This window comes from Petaurus breviceps, unplaced genomic scaffold (assembly GCF_028583685.1).
Source record: "Petaurus breviceps papuanus isolate PSGF00001 unplaced genomic scaffold, PetGlider_PUasm1.0 689, whole genome shotgun sequence".
Lineage (NCBI taxonomy): Eukaryota > Metazoa > Chordata > Mammalia > Diprotodontia > Petauridae > Petaurus > Petaurus breviceps.
This window is the reverse complement of record NW_027186458.1, coordinates 1,346,998-1,362,968: the sequence shown is the minus strand read 5'-3', so window position 1 is coordinate 1,362,968 and position 15,971 is coordinate 1,346,998. Positions and strand designations below refer to the sequence as shown.

Below are 15,971 nucleotides of genomic sequence, written 5' to 3'. Positions count from 1 at the left end.
CTCTCTCTCTCTCTCTCTCTCTCTGTCTCTCTGTCTCTGTCTTTCTCCCTGTCTCTCTCTCAAGATTTTTTCAGAGTCTAGCTTGGCTCAATGATTTTTTTGAAGATCAAATCCCAAAGAGACACTTTTGTTGCTTTCTGTCTTGAGAGGGAATGAAAAGCTACCGAGAAGAGTGTCCAGTGGGACATGACATAAGGTAGAAGGAGTACACTATGAGGTCTATACAGAAATTTATTCCAACAATCAATATAGTTTGAGTGAAATAAGGAGAGGTTGTGGAGGGTATATTTGAGGATGAGAAATTGAGGTGCTCGGGGAGGTTAGGGGCACAGTGAATAGAGCACCAGCACTGGAGTCAGGGACACCTGAGTTCAAATCTGATTTCAGACTCTTGACACACTAGTTGTGTGACCTTGGGCAAGTCACTTAACCCCAACTGCTTTGCCTTACCCCCTCAAAAAGAAAGAAATTGAGGTGTTGAAGTAACTTGGCTCCTTGGTAATTGCCTCTCCCTGTCTAGACCCTGAGTCATGAAGCTTGCTGGGTTCTTTTTCTTTAAATTTTGGGCACCTGAGAAAGAAGATGACATACTATATCTTCCTTCCTTTCTCTCCCTCTCCCTACAGACAGCAGTCAATTATTACTCAATTTCTCTATCCATGAACTTTTCTCATTCCTATCTTAATTCATATTTTAAAGATGGCTCACTTTCGAAAGAAATAAGATTTATCCTAATTTCTTTTGATCTGTCAATGTCTTTATCTGTGAACTGTAGGTAGCAAAATAAAAGAACAGTCTTTGTTAGGTATTGGTATACAGACAGAGGTTGAGAACAGATGTCTGGATGTGTCTGGATGGGAAGGGAGGACTTCTCGCACACTCCACATGACTGGGAGCTCATCATTGAAATAAGAGAAAACAAGTTTGGTTTATTAATTTTTGTAAACATTTAGAAACACGGAATAGTGCTTCTGGGATGTTTCTGCCCTTGGGATAAAACAGGGAGTTGTTATTGTTGTCTAGGAGGGAATAAATGTTTATTAATTCTCTGCTATGTGCCAGGCACTATATTAAGCAAACATGGAGTTGTTAGGTCAAATTGTCCCTGGTATTTTCTTCCCCCCCCCCCACCCTTTACAGATTCTTAGAAAATAGCCTTCTTTAGAGTTGAAGCTAGGTCTGTGACTAAGGAATAGGCTGTGCTTAGTGGAAAGAGACAAGGGATATAGAAACATAACCAATAAAATCCAAAGCCTAAAGTTTCCCAGAATGGCTAAAGCACTTCTCAGCTGTCTCACAACATGTTAGCAAGTCTGCCATCCACAACCAATTTAACACTTATCAAAATCCTTTTTGAAATCGACTTTGTCAATCTTCTGGGTATGAGGTGGAACCTCAGAATTAAAAAAAAAATTTTTTTTGCTTTTTTTTTTGGAGGGGGTAGGGCAGGGCAATTGGGATTAAGTGACTTGCCCAAGGTCACATGGCTAGTAAGTGTCTGAGGCCGAATTTGAACTCAGGTCCTCCTGACTCCAGGGCTGGTACTCTATTCATGGTACCACTTAGCTGCCCTGTACCTTAGAAATGTTGTAATTTGCATTCCTCTTGTCAGTAATTTGGTGCATTTTTTCAGATGGTTGCTAAGCACGTTTCTTCCTTTGAAAAACACTTGTTTATATACCAACCGTTTATTTTTGAGGAAATATTCTTGACTTTATTATTAATTTTAAAAATTATATGTTTTATTCCACAAATTTGTTAAGAATTTTCTCCCCACTTAACTGTTTCCCTTTTAACAACATTGACTTTGTTTTTGCAAAAGTTGAATTTTATGTAATTAAAATATCCATTTTACCTTTGGTTCCTTGTTTTAATCAGAATTCTTCCCCTAAGCATGGTTATAAAAAATATCTCCTTTCCATTTTCTATGATTCCTTTATGATATGACCTTTTATACCTACTTCCTATATCAATACAGAACTTTTTTCTATATCGTGTGAGAGACTGATCTAAATCTGATTTCTGCTATATTGTTTCTTTCCTTTTTTCTTAGTTTTTTCTTTCTTTCTTCAATACCTAGTAGTGTATTTGAGTCAATCAAACAATGTGCTACTATATTTCTTACAAATATAACTTAGCTAGTTTATTTTATGGAGTAACTTTTCTGTTTATATTTTATTTTTTCTTATAATGAATTATTTTCATGATTACGGCTTTAAAGCAGAGCTTGTTAACCAGCACCTCTGAGGCCCTTTCCATTCTTACATTTTTTTTTTTCATTGATTGTCTTGAGCTTATTTTCTTCCCTAAATAAATTTTATACTTTTGTGTAGAAACCCTTCAGCAGTTTGATTGGTATGATAAATCTTTAATTCACTTTGGATAATTTTAGGATTTTTACATTTCCTAACTATGAGCCATCAAAATAAATTCAATTATGTGTGCCTTCCTGTATTTCTGTAAAGTTTATTTTTTAGTTTTATTATTATAAATCCTGAGTATGTCATATCAGGTAAACCAGCAGATATTTGATAGTTCCTATGAACAGGATTTCTTTTTCTATGTCTTTTTTATAAATGAAAAAAATATTATAAAAGCTGATGGTTCATGTGAGTTTATTTTATATGCTATTACTTTGCTGAAGATTATTGTTTCCACTAATTTTAGTTAAATTTTAAGCATTCTCTACATAAATCATCCTGTGTTGTTGTGTTCATGCCTGATTTTTCATGACCCCATTTGGGGTTTTCTTGGCATAGATACTGGAGTAGTTCGCCATTTCCTTCTCCAACTCATTTTACAGATAGGGAAACTGAGGCGAACAGGGTTAAGTGACTTGCACAGGGCCACACAGCTCATCTCTGAGGTCAGATATGAACTCAGGAAGATGAATGTTCTCATCGATTGTGCCACCTCACGGCCCTAAAAAAATCATAATATCTGCAAATAAGAATAATTTTATTTTCTCTTTGATTATAATTATTCCTTCAATATTTTTTATTTTATCTCAACACAAGCACTAGCATTTCTTGATTTATAGCAAATCAAATTGTTGCTAGCAGTCATCTTTGTTTTAACCATTCTTATTAGAAGGAATTATAGCCTTTAGTCATTGTGGATATTGTTAACTTTTTGCTTTTGCTGCACACTTTGTTTAGAAAGGAATGATTTGTTATTGGCTTTTAAGTGTTTTATTTTTTATATAAACATTTGTACTTCTTAATTTTTCATCTATTAGGAATTTTAATTTATTATTATTATCCATTGTATTTATAGCTTTCCTGGCATTGAACCAACCCTGCATTCCTAGTATTCATTTTGCTTGGCCAGAATGTACGGTCTTTTATCACGTGTCTATAGACATTTTCCTATTATTTCCTAAGTAATTTTCCATTAATATCCATTTCAAATATTTGTCCAAATTTTCTCCATTCATTCTATTTTTCATAGTTCAACCATCAGAACCACAAATGTCTCATAAGAGGGTTTTTAATAAGATGCTTCCTTTTTTGTTAACAATATGAGATTTTGGTTATTGATTCTTTGAGTACTCAATACAATTCATCTGTACATCCAATCAGTCTTTGGATAGATTCTTTTCTCCTCTCCTTTTCAGTGCTCATTTATGTTTTTTTAACTTCTTTTTTTAATCAAGTTTTTAAACCATTTCTTAAAAAAAATCAAAATTACCTAAGAACTTCTGTATTTTCTTTTAATAAACTCCTGGTTTTATTTATTGATTGATTTTTTTCACATTGATCTCATTTGATTTTTAGTTTTTATTTTTAGCATTTTAAAATTTGAGTTAGAGAGAGAGGATTGTGTTTGTACTTGTTATAGACTTGTTTGTAGCTTCTGATTTCCCCCTGGGCTTTTCTTTACCTCTAGCCTTTCTTTATTATACCAGGAGATTTCTTCTGTTTATTCCTGTCTCCACTTTCTACTCCTGGATTATGACTCTGTATCAGATTCAGACTTTGTCTCTTCCTGTAATCCTGGATGGAATATTTAGTGTCAGTCCCTCTCTATACTTTTTACCACAATTCTGTCATGGTATGGTACACTAAAACTGAAGATGGTTCCAAACCGCACCATTTTCCTCAGTTCTTGTTTTATACTTTGCCTCTGTCTTCCTCTTCTTGGGTCATCACCTATATCTGTAAATATGTTTTGCGTCTCATTTCCTGATGTGACCCAGACTCACCCAAGCAGAGATGCTGTTGGCTGCAGGCACTGTTTCCAGGATGGTTCCAAAGTAAAAAAGTGTTTACTGTTCTCAGTTCCTCTGTCTCCTTGCTCAGGCAGCTTTGTTGTACATTGGAGAATTCATACTGGACATTAGCTCTATAAATGTGATAAATGTGGGTGAGGCCTTCAGCCAGAATCCCAACCTTGTTGTACATCACAGAAGTCAGAGTGGAGTCATTAATATGGTAATGCACTTAGCTGGACCTTAGACCTAATGAGATATCAGAAAATTCATCCTATAAATGAAGCCATATAAATGCAATGAATTTCTCAGGTTCATCATTTCTTACTGTCCAATAATGGGAAATGACTTTATCACCTTGTGTGACCTCAACAAAACCCAACCCCACCCAGCTGGCTTCACTTCTTCCCACCCCCTGTCCCCACATCAATCTCAGACCTCCCAGTCAGTAGACCACATACAGTATATATGTATAGTCCTAGATTGGATGGAAGGCCGCATTGTATATACACATAATATACATCTATGTGGATACATACACATAGATGTATATATCCTTTGGTTTATTAATTGTTTCATTTGTCTCTTTAAAAAATAGTCTTTGCTGGAGTGTTCCTTGGGAGATTTGAGCTGGTCGGAATCTTGAACTGTGCCTTCTTTGCCAGAAGCCCTCTGCCCAGTAATCAGTCTGTGTTACAGCATACAGAATAAACAAAATAAATGTATGGGCCCTGACCTCTAACAAACTTCTCTTATTCCTCCCTATACTCTTCTAGTCAAATCAACAAGCACTCATTAGTCATCTTACTATGTGTCAGATAGTGTGCTAAGGGTCAGGTGTACAAGGAAAAGCCAAAAGTGTTCCTGCCTTCAAGGCCCTCACACACCAGCATGAGGAGACAGCGTGAAAATGACCTACATCTATAAGATATAGAGGATAAATGAGAGGTCCTCTGAGAGCCCCGTTATCGTGGGGCTTTGAGAAGAGAACCTGAGCACAGGGACGCATAGTAGCCAGAAGCATCCCTCTGTGCTGAGCAAAATGGCATGTGGTTAAGCAGCCTTCCTTCTGCTAACTGCAGCCCAAGACCGTTTTCAAAAAATAAGCACAGGAAATGGGAATGAGGTTCAGATAACGAAGGAAATCAGATTAAAGGATGTTTCCATGTAGAGTATGTGTGTGTGTGTGTGTGTGTGTGTGTGTGTGTACGTGCATTTGCGTGACGATCAGGGTTAAGTGACATGCCCAGTCACATAGCTAGTAAGAGTCTGAGGCCAGATTCCAACTCAGGCAGGCCCTCCTGATTGCAGGGCCAGTGCTCTAACCACTGTACCACCTAGCTGCCTCTCTTCCCTGTAAATTCTAAGAGGACTAAATGTTAGGGATATAGGGGATAGGACTGGACCTGTGATGTCACTGATCTAGGGAACTCCCATGTGAAGAAACGCCCTCTAGTAATTCCAGTTAGCACCTTCTCTTCAATTTGAGTTTCCTAGAGCACCGATGAGTTAAGTGACTTGTCCTGGGTCATACGGCTAGTGTGTATCAGATGTAGGACTGGTATTGGCTCTCATTTAAAATATTAATAATGATGATGCTAGTTATCATTTCCATTGAGCTTTAAGGTTTGTAAAGCGCATTATAAATATCATCTCATTGATCAGCACAGCAGCCATGGAAGGAGTTCCTATTATTATACTCATTTTATTGTTGATAGACCTGGGGGTGAGAGGAATTAGGGATCCAGAGTCCACAGCTAATAAGTGTCTGTGGCAGAATTTGAACTCAGATCTCCTTAATGCCAAGTCCAACACTGTGTCACCTCCTGAGAATTACTCTTCAGCTAGTTTGTGGTCCATATCTGGACCACATCTTATAGTATTTGGTCTCTTTGCTGTAGCCAGTCAGGACTGGAACCAAAATCAGGAATACCCAAGTCCAAATTCAGGGTTAGATGCTTACTAGCAGTGTGACCTTAGGTAAGTTACTTAACTTCCATTTCCTCAGTTTCCACAGATGTAAAATGGGGATAACAGCATTTACCTCTCAGGGTTGTTATGGGAAGGATCAAATGAGATAATATTTGTAAAATACTTAGCTCAGTGTCTGGTGTATAACAGAATATGTGTGTTTATGCACACAATAAATGTGTTATAGATCATATAGATCATTATAACTGTTTATATTATATGATCATATATGATATATATTTATCTGTAAATAAAGTAAAAATATTTCAGTGATGATAACAATTAGTGTATAAATAGAAATATTTATATATTACATATTTACACATGTATAGTTATATACACATATGTGTGGTTATATATTACATATTTATGCATGTATACTTATATACACATATGTGTGGTTATATATTAAATATTTATCTATGTATATCTATATACATATACAAAGAATTAGATATTATGTATTTATATACATGTTTATAGCTTAAATTTTTATATTTGTATTTATCTACATATTTTAAATGTTCAATATTTATATACATATGTTTATTTATGTGTGCATTTATATACATATGTTTCTGTATTAAATATTTATACATGAATTTTTATATGCATGTGATTAGATAGTATGCATTTGTATGGTATATTTATATACATACATATGTTATATCTTACATATGTATACGTGTACATAAATATACACATGCATATGGTTATATATTACACATTTATACACATATGTTTGTATACACAGACTTAAGGTTATAAGTTACATATTCCTACGTGCATATGCTTAGATTACATGTTTGTACATGTATATTTATACATTACATATTGTGCGTGCATGTGTATATACACATAGACACGGTTATATATTATATATCTATACATATATGTACATACACATACATATGGTTATAAGTTTATAATATACACGCTTATACATGTATATGTATATATATGTACATATATATACATATATGTATATCTGTGAATATATACTCTCAAATCTACTGTCAATGAAATGTCTTTACTTCATTTCCATAAGGGCAAGAGAAGAGAATCTGGGAAATCCATTATCCGATCATTTAGTCCAATTGGCAAGCGCTTGCTTTAGGGGAACCTGACTATCTCCATGAGTGTCCCCCCATTTTCTGATAGAATTCGAACAATCTGTTGATTAAAAGCAAATCCCACTCGCAGAGGGGGGGCTACCTTAACTGTTTTGCAGCAGCAGCAGGGAGAGTTCATTGTCTCTCCTTCCCCAGCCAGCGGCATTAGCGGCCGGATGTATTAAGAACATGACTCTCTCTATCTCAGGAGTCCATATTATATTACAGCAAATTCACGAAGCCTTAAACCTTAGCCCAGTGACCCTGAGCATTTCGGCAGCAAGCACGCAGCAGTCATATCCAAGTCTTTTCCAAGAAGACTCTTGCACGTGATATGCCAAAGCTTGAACAATTTAGAGACGGCTCTGCAGCTGATTAGACAGACTGCCAGTTGCAGTGCCCTTTAGTCTCAGACTCCTGCAGAAGGAGCAGAGCCCGATCCTTCTCTCCTGAGCTTGCTATGCAAGAGACGGTTCAAGGGCTGAGACTGGGGAATCCCGGGAACTGCTGGCTCTCAGGGTTTTTCCTTTATCTCTGCCTTTACAAAGCAAGGTAACTGGTTGCTAAACCTTCTCTTTCCTTTTTGTTTTTATCTTTAAACAAATATAAAAAGCAAACTGCTAGGTTTTATACAGCTTTTTCTAACAGTGACTTCAATGGCCACTAGTTAAATTTAATCCGAGTTATTTAAATCCAACAAACATTATTAACTGCCTACTCTGTGCCAGGAAAAGTGTGTACAAAAAACAAAAAATGAGATCATTTCTCCTACATGAATCCCTGTTTACCAAAGGGAGCCGCATTCTCCTGGTGAGCCTTATGGCATTTAAAGAGACAGATAAATGCCTTTTTTCCAAAGACTTTTAAAGCACTTATTCTATTGCAAACGTTGTACTAAGCTCTGAGGAATACAAAAAGTGATAGTCCCTGTTCCCAAGGAGCGCATACTTAATGGGTATGTGTGTGTGTGGGGGGGGGGGTACATGTAAGAGAGCTCAGATGAGTAAATTCAATGTGTGTACAAAGAATTTCAAAGTGATTTCAGAGGGAGAAAACACTAACTCTTGGAGGAATCAGGAAAGACCTCACAAAGCCAGAGATTCCATGAAGCAAAGAAGATAGTACATTCCAGACAGAAGTGACCACCTCACAAAGGCACAGAGGTAATGGAATATCCGCTCTGGAAGACAGTTAGCAGACCAGTTTGAATGGAACAATATGTGGGAGCAGGGGAGGACCCAACCAGACTGAGATATTGTATGTTACCCTAGAGACAGTTGAGAGCTTCTGAAGGTTTTAAGCTAGGGAACGTCCTGATCAGACAGGTGATTTAGGGAAATTCTTTTCAGCAAGGTGGACTGGAGAGGATGAGATTGGAAGTAGGGGAAACAATGAAAAACATCTGTAATATTCCTGCTAAGAAGTCACAAGGGACTAAATTGGGATGGTGGTCATGTAAGTAGAGAGAAGGCAAGAAATGTTGCGGGGGGGGTATGTGTGTGTGACTGTGTGTGTGCATGTGGACATGTATGTATTAAAATGAACAAGACTCAACAACTCAGTGAATGTTGGGGGTGAGGCAGATGGGAGAGTTGAGCATGACTCCAAAGTGGCCAAGCTGACTTAATCACACATTTGTTTCCCTTTTCCATTAGCTGTGAATTAAAAAAAAAAAAAAAAGAAGAAGCAAAGAAAGATACAGCTTTTGTCTTTCATGGATCGACTCTTGATTCTTTTGGTACAAGGACAGAACAAGCACCTGCAGCAGCATGAGTAGCCTTAGGGACACATCCTGAAGAACTTGCTTGTCCAAAGTCCATGTTAGAACAACGGATGGTGATTTTCATAGAACAATAGGCTGGATTGAACTGTCTGGAAATTACAAGACATTGATCTCAGGAAGCAACAGAGGAAAGAAAATGAAGAGTGTGTTAACCATGCAGCAGAAGTCTGGCACAATAATAACAACAACTATTTACATTTTTATGATATCAGAGCATGCTCTAAAAATGCTTTTCTCAATACCGCTGCTGAGGTAGGGAAGACAAGTGTCAGCCTCTATTTCATTTTAAAATAAAATTTATTTTATTTTTAATGAATAGATATTTATTTTTTATCCCTCCCACATAATACTCAAAAAACAAACCCAGAAACAAAAACAAAAGCTGTGTAACAAATACAGAGTCCAGCCAAGTAAATTTCCATATTGGCCACGTCCAAAAATGTGCATGTCATACTGCATTTTTAGTTCATCATCTTTCTTTTGAGAAGTGATATACTTATTGATTTCTGCATGTCTATAGTTTTGTCTAGATAGATATATGCATAGATATTATATGTGTATATAATATGAACATGTATACAGTACTCACCAAACTGTATTTCATTTGAAATACATAAACACATATGTTTTATATGTGCGCACATGTTTATATGTATATGTACATATGCACATGCAGAGGAAAAATAGGTCTATATTTAATTTATTTAATGTTATACATGTAACACATACACATGCATATGTGTATGCACATTGCATTATGAATGTATGCATGTGTGTATACAGATACATCTATACACACATGCATATGATATCCTTTTTGTCTTTTTCTTCTTTTGGCTATAGACCTAGTATTTATATCATTGGGTCAAAGGATATGTAAAGTTTAGTAATTCAAGATGACGTAGGGCATAGTTCCAAATTACTTTTGAGAATAGTTGGGCCAATTTAAAACTCCACCAACAGTTCACCAATGGGCCTGTTTTCCTATAGCTCTCCCAACATGTGTCATTTCTCTTTTAATTAGTCTTACTACTTTGATGAGTATTAGGTAGGACTACAGAGTTGTTTAATTTGCAATTCTATTAGTGATTTCGAGGCATTTCTTTATATGGTTTTAATATCTTGGATTTCTTTCCTGGGTAATTATCAGTTCCTATCCTTTGAGCATTAGTCAATTGAATAATAATTCTTATTCTTATAAATTTGAATCAGTTCCTCATATAGCCTGGAAATAAGAACTTTAGCAAAGAAACTTTTTGCAAAATTTTCTCCCCTAGTTATCTGCTTTCCTTTTAACTTGAGCTGCACTAAATTGGCTTCTGCAATTAAAAAAAAATAGTGAGCAAAATAGTTCATTTTATCTGTTGTGATTCTGTCTCCAACAGATCATGATTTTTTTCTGTATCTACAGATCTTAAAGATAATTTCTTCTTTTTTCCTCTAATTTATTTGTGACATGACCTGTTATATATTGGGGATGTGTCTAGTTGGAGCTTTTCTAAGTATATGGTGTGAGATATTGGTGTAAACATAATTTCTGCCAATTTGCATTACAATTTTCACAGGAGGAGTCCATTGTTTTTCCCTATCGAATTATACTTAATTTTACTGAGTAAATCATTTATAGCCAATAAAATAAGTAAGCAAAATACAAACAATTTTTGGCTAGAAGCATATATCTTTTGCCTTTTGGATTGTACTCTGTATTTTCTGAAACTTTTCAATGGTTGTTGCTAAATTTTGGGTGAAACTGGCTCTGATTCTTTACTACTTGATTGGAACCCTTACTCTTAGATGATTCCCTTAGTTTGATTTGACCTAGAAGCTCACTCTTGATTCCAGCTCTGACATTCCTGGGAGTTTCCATTTTGGAATGTCTTTCAGGATTTGATGAGTAGATTTTTCTATTTTCTCTTTTCCCCTTTATTCTAATACGCCTAAGAAGTTTTCATTTATGAGTTCTTGGAATCTGATGGATAGGCTTTTATTTTTATTATGTATTTTATGGTCCTGCTCTGTCTTATCTGGGGCCCTGCTATTACATTCTCTGAGAATTAAATGCTGTGTTCTTCAAGGATCATAGATGTGGCCCAGGCCAAGGTGCTGCTGAATTTCAGGGAGTCCTCTGTGGTATAATCAGGAGTTTCTTATGATCATTCCCTTCTTGGATTTTTCCTCTGGATTAGGTCCAGGAAACTTAATTGAAGATTTGTCTCTTGAGTTCCAGTAAACAGTTGCTGGTCTAGTCTTTACAGCTAGCTATTCAGAAGGCCCCTTCTATGGTCATTGCAATAGCACTGTCTGATTGTTCCTCTTATGAGCATGTGGGCTGAGTCTGCAATCCATTCTGAGGGCAGAGAAACAGTGCTGCTGGCTTAGCACTGTTCTGGGTCTGGGCTCCATCTGTCATCCTCTTTGGGGTCAGAGAAATAGCACAGCCATTGTCTGTCTACCCCTGTTCTGAGCCCAGGGGTTAAGTCCACAATCAACTCTGGGTCAGAGCATCTATACTGCAGCCCTATTCAGAAGCCAGGGGCTGAGCCTGCAGTTCTAGACCACTCTGTTCCACAGTTTGTCATTTGACTGGAAGATGAATTTGTGACCTTGTGCTGGAAAGATGGATCTCTGTGTTTTCTTCTTAGATTTCCCAGTTATCCATCCATTTGGTGCTCTTCTTAGACCTTTGTGGGAAGGGTTGTGAGGGGAGCTAGGATGAAATGCTTCCCCCTACTTCACTATTTTCCCCAGTCTTTGACATCTCTATTTCGGATGGGAAGACTGTGGCCCCAAAAAGTGAGGTGATTTGTCTGTGATCACAAGACTATAAGTGGCAGAGTTGGGCTTTTAACCCAAGTCTTTTGACCGTCTAATAATCTTTCCCTTAAAAATGTGTTTTATTTATGCTCAAAAAAACTCACTTCCCTATAATAAATCAATAGGCTCATCCCTTGAGACTAAAATTAAACAAGCTGACACACTGCCCATGTCTGGCATGTATGTCTCATTCCCCTCACACAATTTTGCATCACCTTTCTATTCAAAGGACCAAAGTGTATGTCTTCATCAGTTCTCTGGAAACAAAACTGATGAGGGCATTCACCAGAATCTTGTTGCTTTTCTGTGCTGTTTTCCTTGACATCATTTTACTCTTGTTCATAGTTTTCTCCTGACTTTGTTTTCTTCCCTCTATATCAATTCACATATGACTTTATACATTTTTCTGAATTCCTCATATTCATCATTATCATAGTATACATTGACATGGAGAGATGTGCCTTCCAAAGAAAAAGCCAGTAGTGATACTTGCCCCATGGTAGAATACCTCGGGGTGTGTATGTTTGTATACACACATCACACAAGTGCATGTATATGCACTTACACATATATGTATATATATACATGTATATGTGTGTGCACATAAGTATACACACAGATTAGATAAAGTATTTATTAAGTTCTTACCATGTGCTAAACTTTGGGGATAGAAATAAAAGAAAAAGGGACTATTTAGTCCTTGTCCTCAAGAAGATACCATGCTAATTGGGGGAAGACACCATATAAAAGGCAGCTTAAAAGGGGACAAGGGAAAAGTGAGGGCAAAGCTGAAAAGTAATATTAAGAGTGAGAGTCTGAGAGTGATTAGCAATGAGCACAACTGTACCTCAATTAGAGATGGTGATATCACCTACTTTCCAGAATTGTTGGAAGGATAAAATAAAATAGCATTTATTAATTGCCTTGCAAATCCTAAAGTATTATATAAATGTGATTTATATACATTCATATACACATATAAACATATGCACATTTCTAGCTAGCTGTCAGCTAACTATGTAGTCCAAACATATCCTTTAGGTTCCCAGTGGTATGAGTATGAACACTAATTTACTTTAGAAAAAGAGTTTGAATTTTGATCGCAACTCTATTGATTTTGTCTTGTATGGCCACAGGTAAGTCACTGGAATTCTCTAGGCATCAGTTTCGTCATCTATAAAACAAAGGACTATATGTTCTTTCCTATCCATTCTATCTCTACATCTATGACTCAGTGAAACTTTTAGTTAAATTTTCCAGAAATCAATCTTTCCTTTACCTTAAACCTGCCTGGCATCTAGAATTTTCCTTTCCTATCAATGTTGCTCTCATTCTACTAGTCATGCAGATATGAAATCATGGAAGTGTTCTTGACTCCTCCCTCTCTTATACTCTTTATATGTAATCAGTTCCTTAGTCTCATCATGTCTTCCTCAGAAATATCCTTCATGTCCATCCCTTGCCTTCCAAACCACCCTACTGTTTCTGTCAAGGCATTAACACCATTCTTCCAGTCAACCCAATTTGCCAGCCTATTCATCCTCAACTCTTTACCTTTTCTCACCCATGTCAATCAGTTGCCAGTTATTGCGTATTCTCTATCCACACCATGTCCCCCATCCTTAGTTTTCTCTCTGTTCTCTTGCCCTGTACATGTTCATGTCCTTATCACCTCTTGCCTGAAATAGTGCAATGGATTCTTATCCAGTCTCCATGTCTCAAACATCTCAACAATTTCATTTTCTTTTCATAGAGCTTCCAAAGGTATGTTCTTACAGTACAGGTCCAACTATGTCACTTCCTGCTCAATAAATGAGGTCCTTTCCTCTAGCTTCTAAGATACAATATGAACTTCTCAACTGGTCATTTAAAACCCTATGTTACCTGACTCCAACCTACCTTTTCTGTGTTTTTCCACATCTCTTCCCTTTGTATGTTGCACAATCCAGCTACACTTGCCTTCTTGCATTCCTCTGTATAGATACATTTAAAGAAATGAAAATTTAACTTCCAAAGTAGTTACAGTAAAGGTTCCCAATCTCATCATCAGCTCTCCACATCTATGCCCTGGTTTCAAAATTTCTGAGATCCACTATCAATGGATCATTTGAGTCTATTCTAGGAAACAAAAACCTATCAAGTGCTGATAGTGGTCATTTTTATATAGTGAACACATCATCTGGACTTAACTGGCAAATGCTAGACCTGACTTGGCTATTAAGTAGTTGTATAACCTCAGCTAAATCAATTTACCTCTCTGGAATTTTTCTTCAGTTTCTTTATATGTAAAACGAGGGCATTGAAATGGATGATTTCAAGTCTACCAGACTCTAATATTTTGTGAATTTAAAACTTTGTTATCCATTCATTAAACCAGAGGGTTTCTATGACAACCTGTTACAGTCTAATGGTTATGATTATACACACTGAAAATATATCACAGGGCCATCTACCATCATGATCACATTCACAGGTGCCTGCACATTCTTTCATTAGTATCTTTGCATATTATCTTAGCTTTACAAAACAAAAATATTTGCTGCTGATAATATTTGATGAAACTGAGGAGAGATACAAAACCCTCTTGAAAGTACTGTACTAGATGTTATGATTCCCACAATACAATTTTCACAAATACTATGAGGATCTATTATGGTGTCATCATGGGAAATGTCTCATGTTTAAATGACCTCAACTGAGGCAAATGCAATTGATCTATAATGGGGCATAAGGAGTAGCTTGAGTTTGAAGGAAAGTGATTAGTTCAAGGTCACATCTAGTGTTATCACAGTCAGTACTTGAATCCTTGTTTTCCTGAATCTAAGTCAACACTCTTTCCTTTATGCTCACTCTGTTTCTTGATTCATACTTTATGCAATGAGATTTAAATACAAGCATTATTAACATAATACATGCTATGATGAAGAATGTAATATTTACTAGAATTATGGATTCTGCCAAATAACCAAATCCTTGTGGTTTCATAGACTATGAATTGGAAGTAACAGAAGATAGTTACTTCATTATTTAAGTTAAATGCTACCATTCTTCCTTAAGAAATAAATTTCTAACACCCTTTTATTAATATAATTTCAAACATGAAAACCAATGTATTCATAGTCTTGGAAATGCACAAATGTGCATTTTAGGATTCATAAGCAAAGCCAGCAAATTGTATTTTAATAAAAAGTAAAGGAAGTTTCCCTGAAAAGTTAGCATATCTCCCTCAGATTTAGAAACATCCTGAACTTCTAAATTATTCATATTTTAATCTCCCAAGTTATAGGACAAGGCCATCATTGGTGCTAGGCTTACATTCGGGAAGATCTGAGTGTGAATTGCAACTCACATAAGTCCTTATTGTGTGATCCTGGACTAGTAACTTAACCTCTGTGAGCACTAGTCCATTTGTAAATCAGGGACAATAGCATCTACCCCACAGGGTTGCTGTGGAGATCAAATGAGGAATTTTGCAAAGTTGTGTGTAAACTTTCATGAACTATATAAATGTCTATTGTCATTACTTTTCTTGTTATTGTTAATAATAATTTCTTTCTCATTTTTTTCCCATGAAGTCAATCGATAAGCATTTATTAAGCACTTATTAGGAAGCTAGATGGTACAGTGGATAGAGGACAGGGCCTGGAGTCAGGAAGACTCATCTTTCTGAGTTCAAATCTGGCCTCAGACACTTCCTAGATATATGACCCTGAGAAAGTCACTTTTAACACTTCCTCAGTTTCCTCATCTGTAAAATGAGCTGAAGAAGGAAATGAAAAATCACTCCAGTATCTCTGCAAAGAAAACCCCAAATGGGACAGGAAGAGTTGATATGACTGAAAAACAACTGAACAAAATACATTGGGTGAGTTCCATCTCATATTTTGCTGCAACTCCTTCTTTAACTTGGAAGTCATCCTTAGTCATATTCAGAAGAGACATTAATGGTTTAAGGCTAGGCAAAGCCAAGATGGACTGATACTGTCTCCCAGAAAAATGCCGTGTTTTATATGCAATTCTTTATGTAACCTGGACATGTCTGGGCAAGCCCAGTTTGGGTAACACGGAGACACCCATGAGA

General features: G+C 36.4%; 1 long non-coding RNA gene across 1 annotated transcript; it reads left to right on the top strand.

Annotated features, from left to right (window-relative positions):
* The first annotated feature begins 7,567 nt into the window (after positions 1 to 7,567).
* Positions 7,568 to 10,542, top strand: LOC138174494 (uncharacterized). The gene is made up of 3 exons (XR_011171745.1): positions 7,568 to 8,456; positions 8,643 to 8,748; positions 8,949 to 10,542. It is a non-coding gene; the product is annotated as an uncharacterized lncRNA (long non-coding RNA).
* The last annotated feature ends 5,429 nt before the right edge of the window (positions 10,543 to 15,971 follow it).